Source organism: Octopus sinensis, linkage group LG3, assembly GCF_006345805.1.
Source record: "Octopus sinensis linkage group LG3, ASM634580v1, whole genome shotgun sequence".
Taxonomy (NCBI): domain Eukaryota; kingdom Metazoa; phylum Mollusca; class Cephalopoda; order Octopoda; family Octopodidae; genus Octopus; species Octopus sinensis.
The window spans coordinates 59165970-59173901 of record NC_042999.1 but is presented as its reverse complement, the minus strand read 5'-3'; positions in this window follow the sequence as shown (position 1 = coordinate 59173901).

The following is a 7932-nucleotide window of genomic DNA, read 5'->3' as shown; positions in this document are numbered from 1 at the left end:
TGGATGCAGTTTTATTAGCAAATTGATCGCGATTGAAGTTGATACTCACGTAAAACTCCGGTAGGTGAATGAGATGAAAATACCACCATTAGCCAGGGATTCAAATTTAAGACTTTCAAAATCGTCAAAGTGGAGAAAAAGCGAGTATTAGCAACAGAAATTCTTCCTTTGATAAAGCTATATATATATAAAAACGCTAAGCGCAGGTTAATGCAAAATTCACCGATTGGCTGCTTAGGCAAGTGCATGGTTGGAGCATAACAATTCACTACTCTGACGGTGATTGTGTTTACTAGTTCAAGAGCAAGTGACATGACACGAACATTTTTGAAATGGGGACGACTTTAAGAAGATCTGAGGTAATATCAAGCCAATGCTTGATAGGCGCACGGTTGTGGATTCTTCGTCGATTTTACCGATCCAGAAGCATCCATAATTCCATGCAAATACTTTCATTGTGCTTTCGAGTTGACATTCGCTGAGTGTGCTGATCACATTATTGTGCTTGCCTAGTGTCTGTATTATTGTGCTTGCCTAGTGTCTTGCTTTTCGCTCTACACTGACTAACTTCGAGCGTCTTTACATTTCAAAAACCGTGATGAGGATTTTGCATTCAAGCCTAATTCTGACTCTCTATCCTTCAAAATTGGACGAGCTTTTACTTATCTCTGTAAAATGCTTAGCGGCATTTCGTCCGTCTTTACGTCCTGAGCTCAAATTCCATCGAGATCAACGTTGGTTTACAACCTTTCGGTGTCAATACAAAATGTACCAGTTAATTGTCGGGGTAGATATAATCTACTGTCCAATTGCTGGTATTGTACCAAAATTTGAAACCTTTAATTTATGTAGTATATAAATATATTGTTCGTATCGATGTAAGAGTATGTGGGTGCACGCGTCTCTTTGTCTGCGTCCCTTGTATTTCCCTATTACCCTATCAGAGGGTCTCACCTGACACAGCCCCATACCAGACAGTGAAACAGATCGCCAGTCAGAGATACAGACAGAAACTGAAACCCAATCAGACAGACAAAAAATTACATCAAATATGTTTATATATCATTTTAGTAATTTTATAGATATGTAAATGTATTATTCGCACCATTGTGTGTGCACGACTGTGTGTGTATACGCATATAAATATATTCTTAAAAGCATCTGATTAGATATATTTTTATAGTTTTTCTCACATTTCTATATCTGCACAACCAACACCAATCAACACCACCCACAAAAAAGAAAAGAAAAACTTTCTATATCCTCAATATTATTCAGTTGTAGTAGTACGCTGAAGAATGCTTCCATTAGCTTGCATCATTCTAGAAATCTTATAATATTGAAATGGACAAAGAGAATACATTATAACCGAAAATAATTGTTCGAAATGAAGCAGCAGCAGATAAGAGCATCAAAACACCACCTCGGTGATAAAGTTTACGTCACAATAGATGTATTTATTTTACGAGATTCATGAAAAGATACATTTTCTTCCTTCTTTGAAGGGAATACTAAATGATATATGTATAAAAAGATCGATTTATATATATATATATATAAAAATATATATACTTACATTATATATATGTATATATATATATATATAGATATATAATATATATATATATTATATATATATATATATGTATCATATACATATATATATAATACATATACATGTCTAGATGTATAAGGATATAAATAAGATGTGTGAGTGCGTGTGTGTGTATGTATGTATGTATATATATATATATATGTATATATATATATATGTATATGTATATATATATAATATAATATATTTATATGTATATGTTATATAATATATATTATTTATTTATTTATTTATATATGCATATGTGTGTGTATGTGTGTACATGAATGTATATTATATATATATATACCGTATATATGTGTGTATATATGTATATGTATATATATGTGTGTGTGTATATGCATGCATATATACCGTTTGGAATACTTAATACTGTTGCATTATTTATTGCTGTTTTTATTGCTGTTTTTTTTCTCTCCCTTTTCTGCTTCTTCTTCTCAGTCATTCAAGTTGATAGTACTTAATTCTCATATTCCGAAATGACAAATCTTGTGTAAGTCCCATCTACACAATAGGGAAATTGACTTACAAATTTCAATTTCAGATTAAGACGTTTTATCGTTGGTTTGTTTGTTTATATATTTTTGTCTGGTACCGATCATTTTTGTCATCTGAGACGCCTACTTACTTCAGAACATGTTATTGTTGCTCATTTTTTATCGATAATGCTGCTGGACCCAGTTCAGTTCAGTTCAAGCTATGACCGTTTCCTTATTTTGTATATTTGTTTGTCCCCTTCTCGAGCCATTCCCTGCTCATAAGGGCCGGTTTCTTGGTTTCCTTGGCGTATAGGTTCCGCTCCTGGACGGGACGCCGGTCTGTCGCAGGTGAGCTGCAAGATGCAGGAGGAAAGAGTGAGAGAAAGTTCTGACGAAAATGTCAGCAGAAGTTCGCCATCACCTTCTGCCGGAGCCGCGTGGAGCTTAGCTGTTTTTGCTCATAAACACACAGATCACCCGGTCTGAGATTCGAACCTGCCAACCCTCAACCGCGAGTCCGCTGCTCTAACCACTAGGCCATATTTGGGACTATATTATTTAAAATCAGTATGTCATTAATATGTGATTTTGGAGTGTTTTTAGAGATCATATGTAGCAAACTGATAGAATGAACAGAGGTTCATTCAATGTATGATGTTATGCTTATGTTGCGTAGTCCTGGGTCAGTACTAATCGAGCAGTCCTTTACTCGAAAGCATTCCCTCCGTTACCGTCTATAATTTGGAAGAATTCGTTGTAAATTATCCAACATAATTTTCTTTCCTTCTCTCTCTTTTACCTACTCTTTTACTTGTTTTAGCCATTTGAGTGTGGCCATGCTGGAGCACCGCCTTTAGACGAGCAAGTCGACCCCAGGGCTTATTCTTTGAAAGCCTAGTACTTATTCTATCGGTCTCTTTTGCCGAACCGCTAAGTTACGGGGACGTAAACACACCAGCATCGGTTGTCAACACAGAACGCATTTTATATAATAGATATATTATACATATATACATACATACGTACATACACATACACACTGTAATTTTTGGATGAGCGGCTAAATTCCTTTATACATGTGTTTTTTTAAAAGGACAAATTAAAATATGCTTTACCAGTTTGAAAATTTGTATGCTGAAATACGGAGTTAGCCGTTACTGACCATGTAAATTTCATATAAATACTATGGTGGACAACACATTAAAAATCTTTGACGCTACGCGTATTTCTTGATGTTGTTGTTTAGTTTTAAGCTGGAAATTGTTAGGAAGACTTATAATGAAAGACACTAATGCCATTATCTAATGCATCGTATTTTGTGCGAGCAAGTCGTGATTTCGAGGTAATTTGGTTGCAAAGTTTAGCAGGTTGTACGATCTCATTATGCTGTCTCGTCCTGATATAAATATTAATCATGTTTTATTTGTCTTTACTTCACAAATGTATTTAATCATCGTCGTCACGTATATGTCACAAACTTTAAATAATGAAGTGTAACTGAAAAGGACGAAAACACAACGGAAAGAGATAAGCGATGACCATGTTTACACGATATTCAAGGGAAAGTTACAACAGAATAACTTCTTTTTATCTTCAGCCAGAAGCAATGATTTGTTAGAAGGACTCAAGATATGTGTATAGTTTACTTTAAATGACCTACGCGGTTTTAACTGGAACATGGAGAGAAGTTAAGAGAATCAAAATATTAATAGTTGGTCATATAAACGAAATAAATTGTCAAAGCAGTTACTCTCTTCTTTTATTTCCACATACCTATGTATATATGTACAGACATATACATCCAGGCATAGACAGACACATATGTATGAGTGTTTATGTATATATATATATATATATATATATATGTTCATCAAAATTTAGATTCAGATGAATATGGTACTTAAGTTAAAGGCACCAGGATTTTGTATGGTATTATCCATATAAATCAAATGGGATGATTATAATCAAAATAAGCAACAAGTATATCCAAGGTAGAGAAGTACAATTGTTTCATGCTACTTCATTTTATTAAACACTGTATTACATCAGTTTTAAAATGTCCAGTAATCTTCAGCCAATTATATACATACGTATATATATATATATATATATATAATATATATATATATTATATATATATATATATATATATATAATATATATATATATTATATATATATATATATATATAATATATATATATATATATATATATATATATATATATATGTATATATATAGTAGAAATATGATACGAAAAGAAAATATAAAATACACGTGTAAAATACAAGGGTAAAATATGAAAAATCAACGAAAATTCACATTGCAAATAAAAACGGCTATTTATGGCAGGTAAAGACAAATATATACATTTAGATTGACTGAGGTAGTAATACGAGTCATAAAAGTCATTATTATGAGATGATTATAAGATGATAATAAAGTAAGAGAACAAAACGGACCATGGTTTACGCAAAGCTATTCATCGTTTGAACAACACCGGTTAATACAGGGTGTCAGGTCTAATAGTTCCTGAGAAAAAAGATTATTTGTAAGGGAGGTAAGTAGTTCTGGATTATTTGTAAAGGAGGTAAGTAGTTCTGGATTTAGAGATGTGAGTGGTGTAGGAAGTGTATAGGGTTTAGTGGTTTCAATTGAAGAGTTAGTGGTTTTCTGTATTGTGTTGTGTGTTCATATTTAGTTGGGGGAGAAATTTATTGATGAAAAATGCCTCTTTATTCGACCTTTGTTGCATTGTTGTGTTCTGTGAACATTGGTAAAAGGGAAATATTTGGAAATTGGGATTAAGATCCCTGGCACATCTTTCTATGTGTTCACTCACCTTTAACTGTCTGTATTGTGGGTGACGGATTTGCTCTTTGTGAATGGTGATTCTTTGACGGGGCGAAATTCCTGTTTGTCCAATATAGAGTTTACCACATCCTATGCGTGTCATGACATAGATTACATTTGCTGAGGCGCAGGTGAAATTTGATTTGATCTTAAATATTTCTCCTTGTTTGAATTGGAATTCTGAACCCTCCAGAAGTTGGGGGAATGTTCCACAGTTAGAACGTTCACATTTTGTTACTTTTGGCTCAGTTGTTAGTGGGTAATGTCTAGCGGTGGTCAATATTTTTTCAGGGACTTCGGTTGCATTTTGCTTTTTATAATTTTAAAAGAGCTTAAAATTTCGTTCATTGTTTTGTCTGCTGTGAGGATGGGAAGGTTTTGGGCGATGATGTTGAAGGCTTCGCTGTTTCTGGGGTTAAGTGTGGAGATGTACAGGAGTGTTTTTAAGTCTTGTTTAGTATTTCGGCTAGCTTTCCTTAACCTTTGTATATCTATTTGCTTCGCTCTTTTTATGCCTTTATTTACTAATGAGATTGGGTAATGTCTTTTAGTTAGTGTAGATCTAAGTTCAAGGAGTCTATGTTCTCGAGTGTATGTATCGGAAACTATGGTGCAGATTCTTTTTGCTAGGTTAAAGGGTATGTTGATTTTATGTGTTTGGGGTGGCAGGAGTTAAATAATAGGTATTGTTTAGAATCTGTGGGTTTATAAAAGATGTCTGTTTCTATGTGGTTGTTAACTAGTCTAATTAAGATGTCTAGAAAAGGGAGTTGCTTACTGTTGTGTTCCATAGTGAATTGTATATTGCTGTGTATGTTGTTGAGCATTCTTTTGAAATCAAGGAGTTGATTCATGCTGTCTTGCCAAAGTATGAAGCAATCATCTAAATATCTCTTCCAGTGCTCCTTTAAGTAGCAATTAAAAGAGGCGCCATATATTTCTAGTGATAATTGGTATAATTTAAGTTCGTGGTAACCCATTACGAGCTTTGCAATCACTGGAGCAGCTCTGGTCCCCATTGCAATTCCGCATTTCTGTCGATAGTAAGTAGTATCGAACAAGAAATGGTTGATCAACAGGACGAATTTCAGTGCTTCAATTATAAAATTGTGGTTAATTCGTCCTGGGATCTCTTCTGGGTATTTTCCTAGCCAAAATGTGATTGCTTCTATACCATAGTCGTGTGGGATATTAGTGTATAGATTCACCACATCGAAAGATACCAGTAGAGTTCCGTCCTTTACTGTCTTCGGGAGGTGGTTCAGCATGTCTAGGCCATCCCTAATATAGCTTTTCACATATTTTAAAAGAGGTTTGAGTAAATGTCGAGGAAGTTACTCAAACGGTGGGTTTCGCAAGAAGGCCCAGCTATGATGGGTCTGAGTTTGAGGTCAGTAGGAGGAGGGACATTAATGCATAGGCTTGTAAAGACTTTGCAGGCTTCACAAATGAGTGGATTTTTATGTATTTTGGGTAATCCGTAGAATAGACTAGGACTGTATTTGAAATTGGATAAATAGTCAATGTCATGTGTTGTAAGACTCTTTCCATGAATTTGGAGTAAGGAGGATAAGTTTTTCAGTGTTTTCTGTGGGTTGTAATATGTTAGTTTCTCATAGTAAGTATTATTTTCCAATATGGAAAGTATTAAATTTTTGTAGTACTCTGTGTCCATCAATACTACCGCACTCCCTTTGTCGGCTTCTTTAATAGTAAGGGTTAAGTCATTTTTTAGCTCGACAAGGTCTTTCCATTCATTTAAATTAAAGTTGGATTTGATATGTTGTTTTGGAATGGTATTGTAAAGAAAACAAGTTATGTGATCACAGAAAACATCAAGTGCTTTATTTCTACCTATTGTAGGATGGTACTCACTTTTGTTTTTCACAATTGAATCATCTTCTCTGGTGTAGTTGTAAAGAGCTTCTGTGAGGCGTAATTTTCGGCAGAAGTCCAAAGTATTGTCCTAATCTCATTTGGGTTCGATCTGCGGGGGTTAGGAGAAAACTTTAGACCTCTTGCTAGGATTTTGATTTGTATAGAACTCAGGATTTTCTTTGACAGGTTGATTATTTTCGGTTAGACTTGTTTATTTGTTTCCATTTCACAACTCTGTTTCTCTGGTTTGCTTCTAAAAAATGGTTGTAGTATGTGGATTGTAGTGGAAGGACTGTATTTTGTTTGGTTTGCTGAGGGAAAGGTGGGTGTAAATTGTGTCTATGGTAGTATGTTCGTGGTAGAGTGGCTGTGTAGTGTACTGGATTAAGGTTGTACTGAGGGTTGTTATATCGTCTGTGGCTAATGTAGTTTGGGTTTAATTGATTTTTAATATTGTGATACACACACACACACACACACATATATATATATATATGGATGTATGTATATGAGGTGTGTACATATATCTAAAGGTATATAGGTTATATATATATACTGTATATAGGTGTATATAAGGTATATATATATATGTGTTTGTGTGTATGTGTGTGTGTGTTTGTGTGTATGTGTGTGTGTGAGTGTGTGTGTGTTTGTGTGTGTACATGAACACATATAGATAGAAATTTCAAGAGATATTTGAAAACAGTTAATTGCCAATATTTTTCATTTTCGAAACTAATTAGAAGTGTTTTATTTCTTTCTAGTTATTGTTGACACTATGTTCAGACGACTGCGATTTATGAATTACCATCTTTTCAACCGTTGGAAGGTCATTACTACACAGAGTTCGAGTGGAATTTAAAGCCCTTGGCAGAAATTTTTCAATTGTATCAAAGAGAGAAAATGTTCTAAGCAATGAGTAGCTATCGAAACGCTGCAATTCTTCCCACGGGCACCAACCATTATCGATGATGATGCCAAAAAGTCAGTGAGGAATATTAACAAAGAAGGTCAGCTGTAGAGAACTATCAGAACTATAAGCCAAAAGGATATTTATCGAAGTTGTATGAACTGAGGAGAAGCCAATTCAAATCTGTCAAGACACAG